The 24,140-nt window shown below is 45.7% G+C and overlaps 1 protein-coding gene across 3 annotated transcripts in view; it reads left to right on the plus strand.

Moving 5' to 3' along the window:
- The first annotated feature begins 4,380 nt into the window (after positions 1 to 4,380).
- kcnab2b (potassium voltage-gated channel, shaker-related subfamily, beta member 2 b) overlaps positions 4,381 to 24,140 on the plus strand; it is a 110,480-nt gene continuing 90,720 nt past the window's right edge. For 2 of the 3 annotated variants that reach the window (XM_035381546.1, XM_035381550.1), the window contains exon 1: positions 4,381 to 4,518. The gene's annotated coding sequence lies outside the window, so the exon portion shown is untranslated. Of the gene's footprint in view, positions 4,519 to 18,629; positions 18,774 to 24,140 lie in introns of those variants that run through there. The other variant, XM_035381548.1, reaches the window with a different exon arrangement.

Here is a 24,140-nt window from a genome sequence, read left to right on the forward strand (position 1 = left end):
ATAACGTGAAGTGCGACCTAGAAAAAGCTTGATGTCCCCACAGGAGCATTTAATGAGAAAGAGAGAAGGTTTCTACAGAGCCATCCTGGCTGTATCTGGCCCAGATCAACAGAGGGACCTTCAGTTTTCCCTGTCCTCTTTTATTGAGTGTTCTACCTATTTTTAATGCTGAATTGCAAATGCAAAATTACCCAAAGGTCATTCCAGCAGCCGAGAGAATTTTTCCTCTTCTTGCTTCTGTGTGTAGTGAGAGAAGATGTCTCTGCCACTTAAAAAAAGAGGGGCAGTGTTTTTGTGGGAAAGGAAAAGAATCAGGAAGAAAGGTAGGGAAGCTGTTTCATCTTTATCATCTCTTCTCCTCTTATCTGTTCTGTACAGCTTTGGACAAGTTTACTGCATCCATGCTGCGTTAAATCTTTCTCTCTCTCTCTCACACACACACACACACTCTCTCTCTCTCTCTTTCTCTGTTTCTCTTTCTCTTCAGATTCATTAGAGGATCATTTGTAAAACCATATTTATGAATATTTACATTTTTTTTGAAAATGTATGATATATTTAATCATTTTTATTTTCAAATTGAGTATTGGCAATAAATAAAAGCATTCAGTGTATATTTTATTGAAAGATTATTGATGGACTATTCTTTATTTTTAATCAGTTTTGAGTCCATCTTCCTCATCTGAGTATGGAGTTCTTTACATTTTAAATTCTCACCAATGCCTTCAAAGTAGTTATATTTATACTGAAAATGGCCAGAGCTCCACTCGATAGAAGTGAGAAGTACTCCATCTAATACAATCTCCTTTCAATCAATGGCAAACTCATTTTATCTCAAAAACCAACATTCTATGGTAAAGGACTGTCATTATGTGTATTACTACTGGCCACAAGCAATTCTATCAAATGTTCTTTTCAGGCCGCACTTTACAAAAAGGACTTTGTGGCTAGCAGCCATAAGAATGACGAGGATGCTGGGAAACAATCTGTTTGTCTGCCTCTGTTTTTCTCGCTCTGGAGCCAACACTTCACCATTGTCATGACTCACACCTCTGGGAAATCAAGTCAAAGTCATAACATGTAACAGGAGAAGAGAAGGTTTAGCCCGCATATCGCTGCCCGGGAAATCATAATCTTTTGAATATACGGGAATGGCTCTATAGAAGAGAATCAATGACTCTCATCCTCCATCAAAACAGATTTTTGTGTTATCAATGATTCACATATGAGCTCACAGAAAAGATGCTGCCTGTGTTAACATTATTATTATTATTATTTTTAAAAGATTTTTAAAGATTGTGTGGATTTGGGTACATACAGTATGTACAGTTCTGTTCAGCATGGTATGTGCAACTGGGTCTGTGCAACAAAGGTTTATGGTTGTGCAGTCCTCGGTCTTAAATCCGTCCGCACTGTTTCTGTTTTCACAGGGGAAAGCTAGGCGGGTCAAAAAACAAGCTGTAGGCCTGGCTGATAATGGAAATATAGAATTACCTATTACAACTTTGGAAACATTATGTGTGAACTGAAATAATGACACTAATAATTGTCGATACATTCTCTGTTGTACACAGAAATTTGCGTGTTTAACATTTTAACAGCCCTGCTTATTCTCCTGGGTTCTTGGGTTAGGACACAGGGAGAGAGAAAGCTGTCGTTGCTTTTTGACATCTGTTTTGCAGACCCCACTGCCCTCCTGGGCCACAGTATTTCCTATGGCAACATAATGAGTGCCATCCCTGCACAAGCTGATAACCAAAGGGAATTTATACCAGCAGGGCCAGGATTTGGCCTGGAGCGCCTTATGTAAGAAAAACTGCATGGGGACTGGGGACTTTCCCATAGAATCCTACTTCTTGTTTCAATTTAAACTGTGCAACCAAACTACCTCTACAGATCATGGTGCAAGCAAACTGCATGACTTTTTCCATGGACAGTTGGTTATATTCAACAGATATCCAAGTCATAGATACCCCTTGTGAACCAGCCAGCTGGGATGCACCTATGATGAATCAGCATATGCTGTCACAAAATGCAGTACACCACAGTGTAGTACATTTTGAAGCAATGAACCACTGCACTAACAATGATGCGAATAAGCAGAGATGTTCATTTTGCGATTAACTGCACAATAGCTGTGATTAAACATACTGGCCAGCAGAGGGAGCTAAAAACCATTCCTGTTCAGTTACCTGCATTCTCTTCTCTTTACAACCACAGCACAGAGGACAAGACAGAGACATAAAAATATTGACATGGGGAAAATAATGGCAAATAATGCATTTACAAATGATACTGGGGCCCTTACGCATGTTCTGAGTGATTAAATGTTCCAAACGTTGATGGTTTCAAAATGGCTGCCCACATAAATGGGAATATGCCAATATCTCAAGGGAAAAAAGTGTTACTAATATGAAAACATGAGTGGGAAATGCTTTCATCAGAATACTGGCATTGGTGCAGCTGATCTGGCAATGCTCGACTGTGGGTTTTCAGCCATTGAGTCACATATATTTTACTTGTCACAATATGCTGTCTTCTGATCACTACAAGCAATAAGGAGCCTTTTGTGCAGGAATTTTGAGCTTGCTTGTTGGTCAATGTGCTGGAAGCAAACCGGGTGCAACCCAACTGTACAGTACTACTGTATTGCAAGCTGCACAGGGTTGTGTACTTTACACAGCATTTACCAGCCCAGTTCAGGGTTAATGTGACATGCTCTGTAGTAAAATAGTTGAAGTTGTCTCACTTTGTCACTGTGCTTGCCAGCCCCCAGTTGTTTCAGGAACAAGCAAAGAAAACTGATGTCCTGTCCCCCCAGAGGACAATATGTAGCTACCTAATTCTAATTCCCACCACACTTTGTGATTTGATGAGTTGAGGCCAGAAATAGCTACCTCTAACTCAAGTGCATGAAACCTCTATTTGTCAAATACACATAGCAGCTGAGTGCCATAAATGGCTGGTGTAGCAGGAGGTAGATGCCAGACAAATTGGATTGGATTAAACAACCAAAGACAGAAACATATATTTTGCCTTTAAAATGCAGAGACAATGGATGCTTGTTGTCCTGCAATGCTACAGAAGGCCGTGCTATCAAACCGTTTCGGAAGAGAACACAAACTGAATCAATCAGGGTGGTGATGAAGGTACACCTAGTAAAAAATCATTGATTATATTAAAGTTCTTTAGTGGTGCTATTTAAATTACCTGATCGTATCTATGACAACACTTTGGCCTTTCCCAATCATACCCGACACATGTATGATTATATATGAATAAAAAATAGTTACTCTTCATTCAAGCTACCATTAACATTGTACACAGCAGGGTTATAGGCTTCCTTTCACATGTTAAGGCACATATGCAAATGTATTCAAATTGTTCAGGGCTCAGTAGTATTTATTTATTTATTATTATAACAAATATTTACCCTTCCATAAAGAGAGCCTCCCCCTCTTTTGATCAAGTTTTCACCAGTCAAGATTTTCTCTATGAATACATTTCCTTGAGAGCTTTGCCCTGACAGCAATGCAATTTCAAATGGGGTTGATTGGCACATGCAGTAGTCCTTTTTTTTCTGTGGGTGTTTGAATTTATGTCCAGTGGAGAAAGGAAGGCTGTCAAGCAAATTTCATGAACTGCTGGGAAAGAGCACATCCACAGTATTCAAGCTAACAATAAACATAGCTACATGCCAGATTTTCATTGACTGAAGCAAAGAAAAGGATGAAAAATTGAGCTGCTATTAAAATGAGCTGCTGACACCTGTCCTCTGTACATCAAGGAGATGTAAAATTAGTCTTCACAGACGCAAATAACAGACCTCTGGCTTCTGTCAGGCTATTATTCCCACTGTTTCCCCCTGATTTGACTTGTGAATTGCAATGTGATAGCCTCCTGTCTATTTCTATCAATTAACGATACGGCTAGTTGTCATATGGAAAATATTTTTATAATATTAAATTCCGGTGGCGGTTATTTAGATAAGTAAGACTTTTGAAAACGTTGCTGGGAAGCGTAGTCCAAACCCGTCGCGGAATTGAAAATGAGCTGTGAACGCAGTTGAGCAAAACGTGGAAAAATACATCACGAGTCACCCGTCTTTTTGAAAAAATGAACTGGTCTTCGCTTGTGCTGAAGTGCGGCAAGAGTCTCTTTTTGAAACGTAAACGTTAGCCAATCACAAAATGGTATTACAAAAGCGACTGATTTTTGACCTATTGGGACAATTGGCACCGATGGTGACGTTAAATCAAACCTGCCACAAGGGCTACGAAAGATTGACAGTAACCAGGACCAATAAGAGAATCGACATAGTTCTCTAGGGTGTAATTTTCAACCAATGACAACATCTACGGGTACAGTGGGCGGGTGTCTGCGACAGCGCGTGGTGGGGATGTCAAAGCGGTAAAAACAAGAAAGGAGCTGGCGTGACTTGGATTGGGAATTCCGTTGCTGGGTTACCACTGAAAACTCATCTGGATTTAGCACTGCCTTTCTGTTTTAATTTCAAAGGTAAGATCTGTTCTGTATATTAAAAACCAGCACTGTCATTAAACCAAGTCTACCATCAGAATCGTGACGTGAGGTTTCCTTTGCATTTTCAACGAGTGACAGCACTTAGATTGCTAGACTAGCTTGACTAGCCCAAAGCGCACTGAAATTTCACTAAAATAACGTTAGCTCGCTATCCTAGCTAGGTAGTCAGGGTTGGCTACATTTTAAGGTCTGATGTGACGTACCGAACAGTTGGACATGATGCAGTTTTGGCATGTATAAAACTATTAATTTAGCGAGCTAGCGAATTATGTACTGAAGGTTTACAGGGTTATGCAGTTGGCTAACGTTACCCAAAACGTGCCACACTGCCCACACATCATGTTAGCTAATATTATTTCAGTTATTGTAAGGGACCATTTGCGTTTTTTATAAAACATAAAAACACTTTATTTTCGCATTGAAATTTTATTAGGGGTTACGCTGGCTTGCTATATCAACTTGATAGATAGCTATCGATATTAACTTAATCGATTGGCTATCGTTAGACTACAGAGTTAGACCTACCATAGCAAACCAGCAAATTACGTCGAGGAGGAATTGGGGTAGTTTACCGCAGTAGATGGATAAGGTTAGCTAACGGGCACTGCGAGTAACCGCAGCGTACTCAGTTTATGACGCGTTTTTAACGTAATCAATATCAAATCGTTTGCAATTTCAGTTAATTGTGTTATGGTGACAGTTCCGTCATGTTTCCGTGCTTGTACGCCCTGCAGTGTGCTAGTGTCAGTACGAATTGGGGAGTTCTCGTCATTGTTATGGCGCGGAATTGCTTCTTCTGTCGGTTGAAGCGAGACCAGTACTGCACGGCTATTTTTATGCAGCATCGGAGCTGTCGGTGCTGCCCACTGCAAAAATAAAATTGCTATAAGACTTGCACTACTCCTTGAAGATGCGGCGTACCTGCATCACGTTCACGTCTCATGTTTCTTTTATCCGGTTGTGATTAAATGTTTTCAGGTATATAGATATTTTTATTGGGTACAAATGGCGATCTGGTGTAACAATAGCTACCAACGTTACATGAATCTCGTTCTTAAACATTAAATAACCTGTTGTGGAATGTCACAGCTTTGCCGGTGCCGTTTTAAATGTCGTAGATACCTGTCACATTATCGGTATTGGTCATATTGCACGGACACCTTTGTGTTCCAATGACTGTCCCCAGCATTTATATTTGTTTAACTGCGAGATCGCTACTTCGAATGAAGCCAAGGAGCTGACGTGTTTTTTTTTTTTAACCCAAGAAAGTGTCTGGAGCCATGGCAGGGCGGATTGGCTATCTTCAGGACACCTGCGAATTTATGGATACATACGATTGTAAAGGCATCACACACATTTCCCTCTAGTATAGGACGTTGACGCTTGCAGTGCAGTTCAAATGCCTCCACACAGCAATAAATGTGTGTGAAACACAGATACTTGTATACATTGCCGCGGCACTTAAAGATCCAACCTGCTGTTTTTTTTGTTTTTTTTTAAAGCGGCTGGGTGTTTCATATAATGTTAAATCTATATTGGCTAAATGACTTGCAGATATAGTATTCCCACTGGTTCAGCACAAAATAAACTGTTACGAAACAAGAATTAGAAAGAATAAATAAAGGGACAAAGCGTGATGATGGTCCAGGTGCGTATTGAGTAGGGGAGCTCCTGATTTCTGGAGTGGCGGTGGGCTCCTTTTGTTTTGTGGCATATGAAACACTGGCAATTAAGGTTCTAAAGCGTGCCACGATGGCTTCAATGATGTTCCATTAAATGTCAGACGTTGAAATTGTCTCTCCTCATGGGGCACGGCGTAATCTGAATGTGCACGTCCCTGGTCACATTTAGAAAGCTGTGGAGGCTAGATGTCAGGAACACAGTGTTTATATATGCCAGTGTTCATGTAAAGGTCATTGGGTTGTAGCAGTGGAGAAAGCCTTGCAGTGGGATTCACTGACAGTTTTTACCTCCACTTATGTTTGTTAATGTTTCATACGTTCTCCATTTTGTGCAGTAGTGACCTTCTGGTTCCTGAAAAGCACTCACCAGCATCTTTAGGTCCTTCAGAAAAACGGAAATGAGAGTAATTATGTAAGAGTATGCCCTGCCTCAGAATGCACACCCATGCAAGCTGCTGCTAGCTGCCGTTTCCTCCTCTGACTGTGGCCTTCCCTCCGCTCCAGAGGAACGCCGCAGAGCTCTGTGAACTCCTGCCCGAAATAGAAACGGTCTTACTCATCCATAACTAAGCAGCAAACGGAACCAGAGACAGAGACTGCCGAGGGTCAGCAAAACGCAAGGGTGACTTTATCTGACTGCGTACGTGTGGCCTTACCGTGGCTGTTCGGGTGTGCGTTCCAGCACCGAAACTGTGCTGTGCATCTGAAAATGCAAGACTGTGGTCTTTCTGGTGAGCTTCCTTTTGCAAATGGATTCCTGTGAACCCACACGCACGTACACGCACACGAACGCGCACGCACACACATACACACACACTAACAGTTTATATGAAATGACAGCATTGCACAAAATAACGCAAAAAGCCCAAATGTGCTTTAAAGGAAATAAGATAGGCCTACATGTAGTTTGCCGCCTCTTTCACTTTTTAAAGGAACGCTTTGAGCTTTCACACATTTTCATCTCACTTCCTGTAAGAGCTTTTCAGTTTGCTGCTACAATCTGCAGTGCTGTGAAGTCGCTATGGTCCGTAGACCACATGATCTCCCGCTCTGTGCTAAGAGAGTTTTTATGCTGCCCTTAAACAGAAGTGCAGAAAACGATTGAAGAAACGGGAAGGATAAAAAGATTAGAAAAAACCCAGGCCTTGTGTCCTCTCCCAGTGACTTTAATTGTGTTCTTTCTGGAATGTTTCGCTTGCCCGCTGTTGCACATTCATGCTAACGAAATGCTCTTCTGCTTGAGCAGAAGCCTGTTCACCGCCATGGGCAGGTTCTTTGTGCAGTGGCGCGAAATAACAAACGGCTTCGGAAAGACTGAGTAATTGGTTAAATTACGCAATTACAGGGTTCACCGTTTCCCTTGAACAGATCACGTGGAGCTGGGACGGACGGATGGACCAACTGCATTCCAAATGAGGGAGACCGTGCTGTAATGGATCAGAAAAGAATAACTGTAACGTCATGAGCTGATGATCTCCTTCAAAAGAAAGGACAGCTAACACACATTTAGGTCAATTAAAGTGACAGACAGCTGTGCCTACCTACTGTTTTTTACATTAATGTTCCAGCCAGTTTTTGTTGGAGCATAGGCTACATTTACACAACTACCAATCGGTTTCAGTTTTCGTCCTCGGTATACATATTTCCCTAGGACCCTGTCTGATTCTCCAGTGTCTTTGCTATGTCACGAAAGAAACGGTAAGATTAGCTCCGGAAACTTCCCTGGGCCTGCTGTTTGACTGGAACACATCGGAGTCCGCCTCCTGGATCCACCGGTTCGCTACATGGATTCCTCACTCACTGAGCGGATGCCCATGTGTGTCCCTCTCCTGTGGACAGGGTGTGGCCGCTCTCTTAACGGGCGTCTTTCAGCTTGCTCTGTGTCCTGGACTGCCACTCTGTGTCAAACCTGCGTTCAGACCATTAGGAGCGCGTTCACCTTGCCAGTCACATTCACAGGACAGCTTTAATGAAGCGAGAGTGTCTTTCCTGCGTATCTGCTGTTATGAGTCAGGATGAGCCAGATGGACAGATTGCATTTTGTACATTTGTATTCGCTCTTGTAGTGGTTTTTGCACTCATCTGATGATCTGTTTTTTTTTTTTTTTGAAATAGTTTTTGTTTTAGCATAAATGTGATTTCTTCATCTGAAAGTTTTAGTGTAGCGTTCTCTCTGTGACCAGCAGTAACAGGGTCTGGATTTGTGGCATGCAGAGTATTTAAGCTGCCTTTCAGTAGAACCCTTCCATCCATGGCTCTTTTAGTACGAACCTGGGTCCTTCCTGCTTCTAATATACTTCCAGAGTGGCTTGCACTGTAATTGTGACCATAGTGACTGTGAAAGATTGTCACAATCCTTTATTCATCCTAACATAATTATCATGTTGGCAGTATGATCACATTCACTAATACAAAATGCTAATGTGTCCTGCTGTTATAATTATAACGTGGGGTGAAGCATTAGCCTGTTGGCCTTCGCGTCGCTCAGGGAGGAATGGCTTTATTTGGCGTGCTGCTCCCCACCTCCCTGTGATTCCTGCAGCTGATTGGGTGCCTGCGGCCTGCTGCTCCAGCTACGCGAGCAGTTCAGTCCTCCAGCGCAATGGCTGTGTGGCTCAGCTAAAATTCTCCATCGCAGAGTTTTGATGATTAAAAATAGGGAAGCTGACATCTTGCAGAAATGGTATAGGATTTTACAGCCTGTCCACAGAGCACAACTGATTGTCTAGTGTTACTACAAACAATATGTCATGGACTATTTAAGGACTCAGTAAATTTTTATGTTGGCTCCAGCATGGCTGCTGCCGCCCCCTCATAGAGCCGTATTAAATGAGAGGGAATCTGAGGTGGGGCCCTGGTGTTGATCTGAGGGTGTTATTGTGTCATTCAAGTGACGGAGTGTCTGTTGCTGTGTGTATAGTTCAGCTGCCTTCACGTCTGTCATGTGTCCTTGTTTCTGAGGGTCAAGTTCCTCAGTGAGTCTGCTGACCTAGAGCCATACTCGACTGTAACTGTACAAGTGTTTGTGTCGCTCAGAATATTCCATCTGAGGGCTATCAGCCTTGCCTTCTCAAATTTAGCCCTTCGAAGAATAGGTTTTTGAAATTTTTTTTTTTCAAAATTCTGAGCCAATGTTCTAGAACTCCTCAGCATTAGAATGTTCAGTTAAGAACATTCTAATCACACCTTTTTGATCTTACACCTTATAGGGTTAAATTACTATGTGAACTGTGTTCATCAGGGATTTGCTCATTACACTCAATTAAAAGGCAGAATCTGTGGCCTGAATTTAAACAAACTTGCTAAAGTAAAGCCAATACAGGGTGGATTCAGTCATCGTTTCTCCTCAAGTGTTGATTGAATGCAGTTATCTGTATGCCAGATCGTAGCAGTTTGATTCAGTTTTACTAATCTTTATTTCTGTAGGATAAGGACAGTAATAGTAACAATGCCCTGTGCTCTGTGTCACTGTTATATGGTGGAGAGATTGTAAAGTGCAGCATTTCATTTGTCTGTTGAGTGTTGTGTGTCAAAGCCTCAGCCGTTATGACGTGTGTAACCCCAGCAGGACTGGATACCTTGTCTTCATGTTGCCCCATAGCTTTCTGAGCGGTTTTGGTTTTACCCCAGACTGGAAACACGATCCCTTTTACCCCTTGGCTCACGGCGCTGGCCGTATAGTTTTACTGTCCGTGTCACCGCACCACACCGGCAGGACCCGGCCTGTGTCCTCTCCGCCCGGCCTGCGCCACTGTGACACTTCCATGCCGCGGTGACCTGGGTTTGATCTGCCGTTTCCCAGCCCTCTCCAGGGTATCAGGTACGAGGGGCAGCTCGCTTTCAGAGTGAGGTACAGGCTACACCCGACGCCCCGGGCCTTTCAGGCCGCAGTGCTTCACCTGTCTGCGCACTGATTCCGGGAACTCTAGACCACTGTGTTGTTTTGGGTGGTGTGACGTACGGTATTTATTGCCACACTTCACTGGATATGAAGATTGAATAATTCATGATCCTGGTTTGTGTGTGTGTTTGTGTGTGTGTGTGTTTTGTGTGTATGTACATAATGTGTAGAAATTAAAAATAAAGAAATGATTTTTACAGTGAGGACTAATCAGAGTAAAAGCCTTTTCTTCACCTTTTATGTGTTGTGTGTGTTATGTAAATAGTACTCTACAACCAATATTCTTCTGCTGTGCCAAGCCAACATTCTGGTCGAATTTGAAGTCCTGATTAGAAATTGTAATGACATCCTGCAATAGCTACCCCTTGGCGTTGTTTAGAAATAGATTCATAAGCACATAGGGTGATACTGTGTTATAGCTTGCAATGGTAAATATTAAGAGTGACGCTGCATAATTGATTATTTCAGGTAGACTGCCATCGAAACGCTTCTCTGTGCAAAGGCTTGGTGATAAAACCAACCAATTTAGAGCTAATTATGCATGTAAAATTAAAAAAAAAATGCTTACATTGTTTAGCAAATATTCTGCCATTTTTGGTCCTGTCTGCACACTTAATTTTATTAAAGGATTGATGCTTTATTTCCACTCTGGAAAAGAGCAGATCTCTCCAGTCATTGCCGTATAGCAGTCTGCATAGTGACAGCTCAACATTGAATTTCTCTGACAGTTCCCATGTATTCAGACTCCCAGCAGGGCTCAGGCAGCACTGCTTGGCTTGTGGAATCATACGGGAAAGCCCAGACACACATGAAAAGCCTTCGCAGAGTCCGCAGGCAGAGGTGTGCGAATGCAGTGGGTCTGGCCTGTTAGCAGATGCACACAGATGCAGCGTCCTGGGTGGAGCTCTGCTGCAGATGACCCAACAGGGTGAATGCAGCTTCCTGACAGCTGCGCAGATGACCCAGCAGGGTGAATGCAGCTTCCTGACAGCTGCGCATATGAGCCAGAATTTGCAACCACGGGTTACGTGTACGCTATCTTGCCTCGTTTTGTTGGACGCGCTCATCTGTGTGATGTTTGCAATGGCAAGGATGCCTGCTCAGTCTTAGGATACGCATCAGAGAAGCTTCCAGAAACCCTCCCATCTCCCAATCCGATGGCTGAGCAACTGCTTCTGCTCTCACTCCACACATTTGATTCTTCTCCATCTATAAATAGTGTCCTGGCAGAGACATCTGGTGTAAATATAGCATCCTTATATATAGCAACCCCAACATGTGATGTGTGCTCTCTTTAAGCAATGTCGGCTATGTCTGAAGTCAGTTTCTCATCATCGCTGGGGCAGAAGAATCCTGACTGTCAGGTGTGTGTAATTGTCTGTAATGTTAGGGGCTCCAGAGCGTTGATGTCCTCTTGTGTGATTGGTAGATATAGCCCGCACAGTTCTGTCATTTCTTTTGGCCTAGATTTCCTTTGTGATATTAATGTAATAGCACGTGGTTTCAGCAGCGTTGGGTACCTGTTGGAGGAACTTTTAGCTTGTCTGAATCCTGGGATTGTTGTGTACGTGAAGCAAGGCTCATTCCCTTAATTTCTAAAGTAATTATTCAGTTTTGGATTGCTGGTGGCTCACCCTGTTAAGGCGCTGTTTAAGTGCATGGATAGGCTACACGGCCTGCTGGTATGTGCCCCCCCCCACTCACCCAATCGACTGTATAGGTTTGTGTTGAGCATTGAAGTGAGCGGGATTGGGCATCCTCAATTAGGGAGGAAAAAGGGTTTTTTCAATCTGAGAATAGAATGCGATGAAAGCAAATTTGGCAGATCAGAGCGCAGCGTGTACATTTTTAACTTGTGCACATTGAAATCGTTGGCAGGATTAGACCCACCTGCTGTGTGCTAAGCATTAGCCCGCTGCGGCTAAGCATGGAGCATTGTGCTGACATTGGAAAGCCTGCGTGCTGCCAGACTGCCCTGCTTCACGTGGGGTGGTGGCAGGACTGCCTGTGCTGGGACAGGGGTGGACTGGGGAGAGAGGGGTAATTGATGGGGTGATTTGAAGAACACAGCTGGTGACGGGGCCTGATCTGAGTGGCTGCCAGGAACTGGAGCATTCAAGAGCATGGCAACCATGACAATAATAACCGTTTGAATTTCTTTTAGGTGGGTATAGTGCTTTACGGAAATTTTAAAACAAAGGGAAACAATGGGTTAAAAAAATTGTTTGTAAAACGTTCAAACAGTGATAGTAATTAAAAGAAGTAAAAAAAAAAAAATAAAGAATGGAACATCAACGATGAAATTACTATATTGAACATGCACAAAGCTAAAAACTAGGATATTAAAGTACTGTACGTCTTTAACAGAAGACACTGAATTTTCTGCTCTAATTCCTTCGTTCCAGACCCCAGGAGCCTTAACTCTGAACACCCCCCTCTGCACCCCCTACTTACCTGGGGCCCACCCTCTACCATAGGCCGGGATGCTCTGGCAGCCCCGGCTGACTCCTGCCTGACTCCTCCCCCTCAGACTCTGACCTCAGATGCACTGCATTGTGATGTCAGCACCTGAGTGTTGTGGGGTGGGGGTTCCCTTAATGGTCTGACTGGCGGCTCTCTGCAGTGCAAATTGACTGCCTTTCAATGCTTTCTGCCGCTCTGACAGCAGGTCTACCATTGTTCACAGCGCTAGTTTTCTTTATGCAGCGATGATTGTGTGTAGCGCTGTTCTGTGTCTGTCTCATTGTACGTACGCGCAACGTTCATTTCCCGAGCGATGTTGTTGCCGTTTGATCCAAAAACAGATTTTTATGTAATGCGTGTATGCGTCATTTGTGGGTGTGAAAGGTTTGATGGAAAACGGGTTGTTGGTTGGTTCGTGTTTAATTCTGATTTATATGCATTGCGCTCGGCTCCCCTTTTCAGGGTGACCTGCTGCCCACGTCTCAGACGTCATGTGTTTGTACTCCTGGCTGTTTACTGGAGCGCTTCGGTTTACCTGCCGAGGGTAGAGTGTGTGTGAGTCACCTGGGAGTGCAGACTCTGCTTCTCCAACCCCCACCCCTGCACTGGGCCCTCTGCAGAACATCCTGAAAGCACACTGCTCGCTTTTCTATAGGCCTCGTATCTAGACCATCGTGATTTAGCTATTAGCATCTGTTGCCCGCCTTCTCCTGATTTACATGACCTGACCTAATAAACAGCCACGTCTGGCACACCTGAACATGACAGGGAGGTGTTGTCACTGCGGGGCGGCTCGCACAGGCTCGTCTCCGAGGGCGTGACAGACGGTCGTCAGGGAGAGCGAAGGGAGCAGAGGCTACAGGCGCTGTGATTGGGTCAAAACAAACGGTGCACATTTCTGTGCGTTCCTGCGCGAAGCCCTTGCACTGCTGGAATCTGGCAGCTACGGCTGCAGCCGGACACTGAGGCGAGCTCCCATGCAATCAGTGGGGGGAAACTGAGATGAACGTTATATTCACATGATATCATTACGTAAGCCAGGAAATGCCGTTTTAATGAGTTCTGGGAAAGATTCAGTCGTGTATTATTGAACACTACGCTGCTGTTGCGTATCCATGCATGGGATTCTTAGTCACTTAAAGAAAAACTGGCAACACCTGCTGGCTAATTTACAGCTCATCTCTTGCATTGTCATTTCGGAAATAAACTGAAAAACGAAAACTAGTGTTTTTGTATTCTCAGAAGACATTCTTGGGTAACAGTCTGAGAAATAATTTTTTGCTCGGAACTCATCTGACAGCGATAGGTTATTTCTTTTATATGGGAGTGATGATCTTGTTTGTCTGTTTTGTTGTCCATCTGTCTTCCCTGCTTTGAGTCTTTGCAGTTCAGTGTGGAATACCACCGCCAAAAGAAAATGGTATCCTCAGAATTTGCCCGCTTGTGTTTCTGCTAGAATGCCAAATGGCAGCATCTTGAGATGTCTCCCAAAAAGCCGCCCACTAAAGCGGCCTTCTAGCAGACCGTCCACTGCTGTGCCTCATTCGATCTGTGTGTAAATAAAGGATGGCGTCCAGTGACCTGGGCGGGTTTGGCTCTTTTGGTGGGCTGGGTGGGGTAGGCGGGGCTTACGGCTGGAGGCTCTTCTGGGGACTGAATCGTCTCACCCGGGGAGGGAGCGCGCTGGCATCGGCGCCGAACTTTCCACGCTGCTGGATCCAGAGCGCTGCGCCCCACGCCGGTGACGGACGGCTCTCCCTCTGACCGCATCGCCGGCGTCCGCCGAGCGGTGGGATTTATCGCGGGGGCTGCTGACCGGCGCCGGGCGTGTGTAAGTGATCGGGCGAAACGCTTTCACTGTGAAAGAGGTGAGCTTGTTGGCGCGGTACGCTTGGCTCGTGCATTAGCTGAATGTCGTTCCGGGGGCAGCGCACAGGTCTGCCACCAGCGCCCTGGTCTTTAGCCCGCACCCGCGCAGGATACTGAACGCTGGGCTCAACACTGGGCTCAACGCTGGGCGGCGTGTCATCCATCACGCTTATCGCCTCTGTGTGCTAGCCAGCATGTGTGCTGAGAGACCTCCGGAACCCGGATAATGTGTGCCACACATCAGTGTCTCCAGGTGATTCCACTGATGAGTCTTCCCAGAATGGGATGGGGTTTTTTACAGTATGTGTTGCTGGTGGGTGAGAAGTCTTTGCGAAAATAGGCTTTCTCAGGTGAGGCAACAGTAGCTATATCAGGGCAGGAAGCTGTGTCTAACACATCCGCAAACATAGGAAAATAAATCTACTGCCTTTATTGACACGGTTGTTTTTTCTGTATAACAAGGGTACATGTATCTTATGGAGTCTAACTGTGTCTCATAGAGGACAGGGTAATATGGTAGACTCAGACTGGAACTTGGACATTTAAGGCTAAAACAGACTGACCTTGAAGCAGATGACCTTGAACCTGGTGAAGACTTGCAGTATCTGTTCTGTTGATCTGTTTGTGTTTTCAAATTTTTTAAGAAACGTGGCACATAACCACTTTTAATTAAATTTAATTAAATTTAATTTGCAAATGGATTTTAAAGCTTGCATTTGCATTTTGAGAGGGTGGACCATGCTGCTAGCTGTAAGTGATAACCTATATAGCTCCCATCACAGGTGATACGGATTTAGAGATGGCTGAATGGATGATGATGAATACACATCTTTTTGCATTTTTTAACCAGCTAGGTCAACTGGAAACTGAAGAACTCAGTTCTCATGTGTCACGACCTGGTGAATTAGAGTGGGCTAAGAGTGCGAGGCATGGTGTCGCTGACACGGATTACGTGTTCAGATCTAAAGAGCCCGTTTTGTGAGAACTGTTCTAGCGGACGTCCTGATGAAGGAAGAGGAGTTGTGACAAACGCGAAAGCTGTTAGCAGGAGCTGTCCGTTCAGCACCATGTTTGACTCTGACGATGTGGATGTGGCAGAGAGGTTGGGAAATGGGAGCGTTTCTCCCCCCGGGGCAACCCCCCCCCCCCACCCCCCACGCACACACACACACACACACACACACACATACGCAGAGCGCGCAGGTGCACCTCGTCCTTGAATATTAATAAACTGGGACTTCACGTGTGACTCTCTCCTTTTGTTAATTTTAACATGCTGTCTGTGAGCTCGCCCGGGGCCGTCCCCTGGGAGAGGAGAGGCTGCGGAGGGGAGAGGTTCCGCTCGCTGCTGTTATTGCTGCTATTAATATTATTTATTTCGCCTCTTTTTCCATTTTCCTCTCGGCGAGCTGAGAGCAGCACTGTGTCCTGGCCTCATGCAGCGTTTACTGTGGGGTTCCTTCCTGCGGTCCTGCTTCCAGCACGACTTGCGAAGGAGCCAGCGCCAACGATGAGTCTTTTCTGCTCTGCTCGTTCAGCAAGAAGCGATTGCGCTGGAATTTACTGAAGAAAGTTTTCAGTGTAAACTTCTGCTAAATTTTCACTGCGCTCTCGTTTGGATTATACCTTCTTTGTTTTGGTTAATGCTATGTAAATGCCTGTCCAAGACCAAGTTTCTATCCCGTACCGGTGAAGTGCTGAGTTTGAGCATCGAGCGAGTTTGACACACTGTTCCAAAACTACGTTTTCTTTTCTTTCACGGTCAATTGAGCCCCCTCCGCTCATTCTTCCTGCAGAAATGACAATTGTTTGCGTCTGAGATGAACACAATTGAGCTGGAGTGAAATTGAATGTATTAAAATTGGACAATGGGCCGAGCCATTCATCCAGAGCCGCGCTACCCGAAAGTTCCTTCCTCGGTATTGTGTGTTCCTCTGAGCGGTGACACGTACAGTGTGTCTCATGGCTTTGTGCTCCTTCTGCGTTTGTCACGCGGGAACAATAGGCCTTTATTCTGACGCCTGTGAAGGATTTTCTCATCTGCTCGTGCAGGCTATTCTGTGCAGTTAGCTGCGTGAGCAGCGGAGGTATCTTCGCGTGGGATTTACATGACATTATTGATTTGCCTGGCAGGTGCTCGCGCGGCGACTTGCCGAGTTCATATTTTACACGTTATCTATCCATTTATAACTCGCTGTTTACTTTAGCAATGCAGGTGAAGTACTGAGTTTAAGGGCCAACAGTGCGGTCCCACTCCGCAGTCATAGCCAAGCGCGCAAGGAGAGATGTGTGTGAGAGAGCGAGAGGGGGAGAGGGTGTTCTGAACCAAGCAATCCGCCATTGCTCGTTGAGCCATTTTGTATTGATTGCCATGATTGTTCTCCCATAGGTCTTCATTACGTATTGGCACCTCCATTTTGGAATGGATATACAGTATCCTATCTCTGCCATTTCCTGCCTAGTTGCTCTATTTTTTTCACACAGGTTAGCAGCAAGTGAATATTTTCTATTTTATTTTTTACATCCATGTAATTTAAAGCACTGGCAGTGGGTAAGTTCTCCCTGCTCAGTAACACAGCGTACTGGTTAGTGTAACATGCCAGTCATAGGGAACATTTTGTGAGAGCTGAGATTTAGGCCTATCTGTGGTTATCAAGTTTGAAAATGAAAAAGCAATAATCCTATCACTGTGTGACCCTCGTGTTCTGGATTAATACATTATTAACATTTTATTCCTGTGTGATTTTTGTTATTTTATTTAAGAGAGATGTGCCTCTGTGTATACAAATCCATTATATTACACTGTGTTACAATCACTTGGCAGACACTCTTACCCACTTTGCGTAAGTGCAGAGCACTGTTAGCCTCAGGAACACAACAGTGCGGTATCCCCTGGAAAGCACAGGAGGCCCATTCATAATCAATAAGTGATTATCAGCTGCACAAACCAGCCATTACTATTGTAAACACAAGTAAATATCTCAATACAGCCATACCTGTGACATTATTTCCCCAAAAGGAAATTAAAGACAGAAAGAGGATAAAGAGGGTCAGGAGGGCCATGGTGTAGTCTGAAGTGGGGGGGGGGAGGTGTAACTGGTGAGTGCAGATACAGCATGGGGGGGGTTAGGGTTAGGGTTAGGGGGGGGGCGCTGGCTGTGTGCTAATGGAGATACAATGGAGCAGGGGCACCGAACCCGTGGTGTGTTCTCTCAGACGGTCTGTCAGGCCTGCACTGTCAGGGGCAGGACAGGATGGGACACGCGCCCGTGGCAACTGCGAGAGTTCCGCCGGCCCCATCTGCTCCCGTTGCCACGGAGCTCCTCTCTCGTGATGCGTACGGGTGATGCTGTACTTGCAAAGGAGGGGAACCCGCGATTTTACTGCTGAGTCGGCTCAGGTGAAGAACAACGAGCAGGGGCGTGCGGTCATTAGGGCTGCTTCACCAAACGTTCCTCTGCCTGCATGTGTTTCCCTCTGCTTTTTTATGCCTGTCCATTAGTGCTGATTTCCTTCCCTCGCGCTCCTGCAGCGCTCAGAAATGAAGCGACTATGAGGAGCAGCGGCTCAAACTGGCACACCAGCCTTGGAGCGGGTTGTTTTTCCTGCTGCAGTAATGATGCTCAGTGCTCCCTGTTTTTGTCTTCTGTCTAAGAGATCCCCTCTCCTGGAGTCCAGCCAGAGCCAATAAATCAGCCAATGCGCTTCTCTGGTGTTTAATCTGAAAGGGAGAAAGCCTCTTTCTCCTCCTCTCTCTCCCTCTTTCTCTCTATTTCTATTTCTCCTCCTCTCTCTCCCCCTTCTTTCTCTGTGTCCTTTCCCTCTCTCTTTCTCCATCTTTCTCCCCCGTTTCTCTTTCTCTCTTCTCTGTGTCTCTCCCTCCTTTCTCCATCGCGCTCTCTCTCTCTGGTGTGTGTAGTGTTGGGGGGTGGGGGGTAGTGAGGAGAGAATCTGTTTAAAACATCTGCCCTGCACAGTGACTCAGTTTCTCCATACACACACACACTCACACGCACTCACACACTCAAGCTGGACACACACACACACACACACACTTTCACACTCACACTCTCACGTACACTCACATACACACGCACTCACGCGGACACGCACACTCCCACACACACACGCAGTCCGCATCTCATGGTCTCTGGCTCTCTGGCTCACACATCCTGTAGACGAGCGCACTGGGGCACACGGACACACACGGACACGCACGCTGAATCGGGAACGCGGGGTCTGTCCCTGCCTCTCTCCCCCGGCACCTCCGGCGTTTCCGCGGTCACCGGCGCATCGGGAAGCGGCAGGGGACTCAGGTGGGTTGCGCGGCGCGGCGCGGAGGCTGTTTTCGGGTCTGCGCTAGCTTCGCTAGCTCTCGCTGCAGTGATGGATATCGTTTCCTGCTGCAGAGACAGACGCGGGCGCGTGTGCTGTTACTCAGGGGAGAGCTCTGCCTCGCTCTCAGCAGTCTGCATGTGTAATGCATGCCCTTTCTACACACATGCATCTTGTACGGGGGGGGGGGGGGGGGGGGGGGGGGGGGGGGGGGGGTCACATACTCCGAAAGAGATACAGTTAGAGCTACGTGAGCGGAATCCCCGCATGGCTGATGTCCTTTTCCTGGTTTGGCTTCTGTCCATCGCTTCCTGGGATTGCTGGGACTGCTTATGTGCATAAATGCTAATCTGTATGTGTAAAAAAAAAATCATGATAGTTCCCAGCGTTATTATCTCTGTCAGATTTCTCCTCAGTTTATCGTCCTTTTGTTCACGGTGTTGGACAGATTTTGAGATGGACTGTTCTAGGTCGTGTTTGGGCTCACATCCAAATCTTGGCCGCAGGTAGAAGGGTGCAGTTTGTGGTGCAGTAAGTGCTTGAATGCAGCACTAGCAGTAAGGCTGGAGGCAGCACTGTGGGGAACTGAAGTTTGTGAGTGGATGGCATTTTACCTGGTTTTTGTAGCACGGGCTCTGAAATTATTATCCATGAATATCCACTGCTCAGTCTTTGAGCTGATCGTAATTGTGTTTGCTGTGACCCTTGTCTGCGCGGAGCGTTCCGGAGACAGACGTCATTTTTGCGTGTGAAGAATCGCCTCCGTGGCCGAATCATCGTGACGGGTGAGACGCCCTGCTTGGTCTCATTTTCACGCTCCTAATTTCTGTCGCACGTGTGTCGTCTCTCTCTTTCTCCCCCCGTGGATGCCTGGTTCGTGCCGTGCCTTTGTGTGTGTTAGCGGTTAGCGCTGAGCAGCAGATTGGTGGGAAAGGGCTGTTTCCCTGGAAAGCTCCTACAGGTGCGGCCTGGTGCTGCCTCACAAGCCTGCCCAACCATGCAGCCCCCCGCTGCTGGTCTGCCAGCTCTGATTCAGCACAGGTGGGCATGGCGTACAGGTGGGGAAGATGTTCAAACTGCCATGGTCTGTCATCAGTAACTGTGAGGAATTTCGTTTTGTGAGTTTAAATCAGGGCTGCCCAACCCTGTCCCTGGAGATCTACCATCCTCTAGGTTTGTGATTTCAACCCTAGTTTGGCACACCTGACTTTACTGATTAGTAGCTGAACGAGATCTCTTGCTGTTGAATGAGGTGTGCTGTGTTGGGGTAGGAGTGAAAACCTAGAGGATGGTAGAGCTCCAGGAACAGGGTTGGGCCCTCCTTAACAATCTGTTATTTTTTACACATCTTTACATCACCACATCAGTGCTGCATTGAAAACTTTAGGTGTTGTTCAGGCAGCACTGTCACAGTTGGGTTGCATGGCTACCTGCTGTCTCTCTGCTGGTGTCCCAGCGCAGTGATGATGTCAGATGGAGAGTTCTGCACCTTAACCAGCATTGCTCAGCCCATCAATGGCTCTACACCTGAGGGCTGCCTGATCATCCAATCATAACCTCACATAAGGGCCTGTACGCCCAATCATAACCTCGCATAAGTGCCTGTACGGCCAATCATAACCTCACATAAGGGCCTGTACGCCCAATCATAACCTCGCATAAGAGCCTGTACGGCCAATCATAACCTCGCATAAGAGCCTGTACGGCCAATCATAACCTCACATAAGGGCCTGTAAGGCCAATCATAACCTCACATAAGGGCCTGTACGACCAATCATTACCTCATATAGGGGCCTGTACGCCCAATCATAACCTCACATAAGGACCTGTACGCCCAATCATAACCTCGCATAAGAGCCTGTACGCCCAATCATAACCTCACATAAGGTCCTGTACGCCCAATAATAACCTCACATAAGGTCATGTGGGAGCTCTTTCATGATTTAAAAGGACTCATCCCTCTCCATTTCTCCAGGCTGGAGTGTATGTTGCAGTGTACTATGCAGTGTTTTTTTCATTCTTATGAAATATTAAACCGTCCTTGAATATGGGCGGTTTTATTTAACAGGCCTCTTTTACGCTCCGCTTCTGACACAGCGTCGGCCTCTGCGTCTCTGCAGCGGTTCACGCCGGTACATTCCAGATTTCATTTATTATTATGTTTCTGAAAAGGAGCGCTGTTGAAGCCGGAGGTGTGCGGTCGTAGGTCCCGTGTCTTGCCGGTGAGTGCTTCTGGAGCTTTCCGAGGCAGCCCGCCCGCTCGTGTGGCTAGGAGCGGCCCTCTCTGCGTCTATTCATTCTCCGCCGATGCGTTAGCTTATTAAAAGCTACGGAGTGCCCTCTCCAGACAGCGCTGCAGAGCGAGCGTGCCTCGCGCTCCCGTCTTCACACAGATATTATCGATGTGGCCTTAGTACCCTGCGTGCATTAATGCCTCTTGGAGGAGGGAGCACTCGGGAAGCACTTAATGCTGTTATTCTCCAGGTGTTTACCCAAGATCGCTGCCTGCATAACACTAGGCCTCCCGGTCCGGATGTTGTCTCACTGAAAAACAGCGGTGTTCGGTACAGCTTATCCTTAGATGCAGAGGGTGGCCATTACTTTTGAATATCTTCAGTATGTGTTCTTTTTTTTTGTTCATTTTTAACCCTCTCATAAATGTTTCTTTTTTAAAAGCTTTGCCCTTTTCTGGTATCAGAATGTAGGTTTTTAAATTTGAGACTAAAATTTGGAATTTCTTTTTTACATAACCACACCTACAGTTGTGATTTGTGACTTCAATTTAAACAGCCGTGCTTATACAGTGGAATGTTTATGAATTTATATAGTAACGTCCTTCTGCTTGGCACAGATGTTCTTATGAGTAAGTGGTTGCTTTTCTGAAGTTTAGCCCATTGAGCAGCTTCTGCTCTCTGTTGGTGGTTCCCAGATTGCTGCTAGAAGGCCCTTAGATAGCCTACATTCTGTAGCCTGTAATCTATAAAAATACAATCAGACCAGCAACGTATTTCTGAGAATAGGATAGTTAAGAAATGTCAAGCATTTTAAAATGTGTCAGCAGGATTAGCTGTGTTTGCTGTTGTGCAATTTAGTATTTCACCAGGCCTGTGGATGTTAGAACAGATAATCTGAGAAGTTGATGGGATCTGATATGAATTTTAGGAAGTGTAATGTACAGTGTCATCGCAGCCTTAAAGCCTGTATACTGGCCCTCCTGTGTGGGGTCTGAAGAATGGGCTGGATTGGGCCTGTGGCAGCAGGGGGCCGAGGTGGGTGGGCTGGAGCTTCTCTCCGCTCTGTCTGTTCTGCTGTGGTTCTCATAGCCTGCCTGTCTCCAGGCGTCGTGCAGGAGATCTGTTCACCTCTGCCTTGGCTCTGCTGTGTGAATTTTCATTTTGAACCAGCAGATTTTTCCTGAGGGAGTGTTGAGCAGAGGTGCACTGCAGCCTAGCCCATGACCTGAAAGCTGTAGGCAGCTCATAACAGTGAGGCAGCTTGTACAGTTATGTTGTTTTTCCCAGAGGCTATGGGCTACCTATGAACCCTTTTGTAGTTTATTCACAGTTATAGACATCAGTTTCTATATTGTGCCAGTACTTTGTGAGCACAGTGGTCTCAGTAGGAAATGGTACTAACAGAAAGTCATATTAAACATATTTTTTGAAGAATAATCAGGTAATATACATATCTGCAACCTTTGCGGGTATGACATTGCATATGCTGCTTATGGAGTGTAATGCCCACCACTGTTCAAACGCCAGGCCATCAGAAACTGCTCTTAATGTCTGAAATATCCTTCAGCACACAGAAAACTGTCTGGGCCATTTGAAAGGATACATTACAGTCAAAAAGGTACCAAAGGCCCCCAGAAAGTGAGCTATCCATTTAAGAGGAAATTTCCTTTTTGACCTCAAGTAAATATATATTATGCATGACACCTGGAAACTTAATTCGCTTCATCCTCTCCGAGACTATAGGCCAAGCTTGTTGTCGGGTTAGGGTTAGGGTTGGGGTTAGGGTTAGGGTTGAAAATTGAGCTAGCTCACTCAAAGTGATTATCTTGCTGGGTTTCTGGAGATAAGCAGGGACAGGAATGCAGAACTGATGGAGGGAACAAACTTAAGAAAAGTCTCCCTGCGTTTTTTCACTGATGGGTCCATTGACAGTGACTCCCATTGGTCTCTTTAATGAGCTATGAATTCTGTTGGCTGGGATGTATTTAATGGTGCCATTTTAATTGACGATGAACAACTCAGCACTCCCTTTTGTTCGTGCTTTCTAACAACAAAGTATAAGAAAATGTGGGTTAGGTAGGCTAATAAAAACCTTGCCTACGTGATGGGTGAAGTGTCAGTGGGGTGTTGATTTTTGGTATGGCATGGAGAGGAAGACCATGGAGATGGTTAATGGTGAACTCGGTCAGTATGGACATACACACCCTCCCAAGCACTGCACTGCTGCCACTCCCACTCAGATTACTGCCGTTAAATATTTAGGGATGTGAAACGGGATCATGTCACACAGATTCATCCGCTTAAACAGACACGGGAGAGAGTCGGAGATAGTATCTCTAACCAGCACATAACAAATTGGTTGTGTGGAGAGAGTCCAGCCAACACAGAATGACCTGCTACACACCTGCGCACAGAGCAGGGAGGGCTCCTGACACAGGTACTCTACACACAGTTCACAGAGTTACCTGCACAGGTACTCTACACGCAGCCCACAGAGTTACCTGCACAGGTACTCTACACACAGCCCACAGAATTACCTGCACAGGTACTCTACACGCAGCCCACAGAATTACATGCACTCACCTTCAAACAGAGCAGGCAGAGCTCCTGACAGAGGTACTTTACACACAGCCCACAGAGTTACTGGCACAGGTACTCCACACACAGCCCATACAATGTCACTACAGTACAGCTTGCGTGTAAGTCAAGGGTGCACTGTCTCTTATCTCCAAAATGATACAGCAATAAACGTAATGTGGAGAATGTAGAAACTTTTGCTCTTTTATAATACATGCCATTTTGGAAACGCCCTGGATTGTAAAGTGAGATTTAACCTCCACATGCCACAGATTGTCCTGTACAGGAAAATAGTGTTTGTGGAGTTTTAGGTCATCTCATTTACAATCTGTTTTATTGTGTAACTTTAGAGCCCATCAGTTTGTGGGATATTTTATTAAGGTCTTCTGTCTGCTCAGTGAAAGTGGCTCTCCATTATAATTTGTGCTCTGATGTGGAAGTTGTCTCCCTCTAGTAACAGCATGCTGAAATATAGGCCTACCAGCAGCAATTTAACACCTACTTTCTACAGGCGCTTGATTAAATCTCTTTGGAGAA

Source organism: Anguilla anguilla, chromosome 11 (assembly GCF_013347855.1).
Source record: "Anguilla anguilla isolate fAngAng1 chromosome 11, fAngAng1.pri, whole genome shotgun sequence".
Taxonomy (NCBI): domain Eukaryota; kingdom Metazoa; phylum Chordata; class Actinopteri; order Anguilliformes; family Anguillidae; genus Anguilla; species Anguilla anguilla.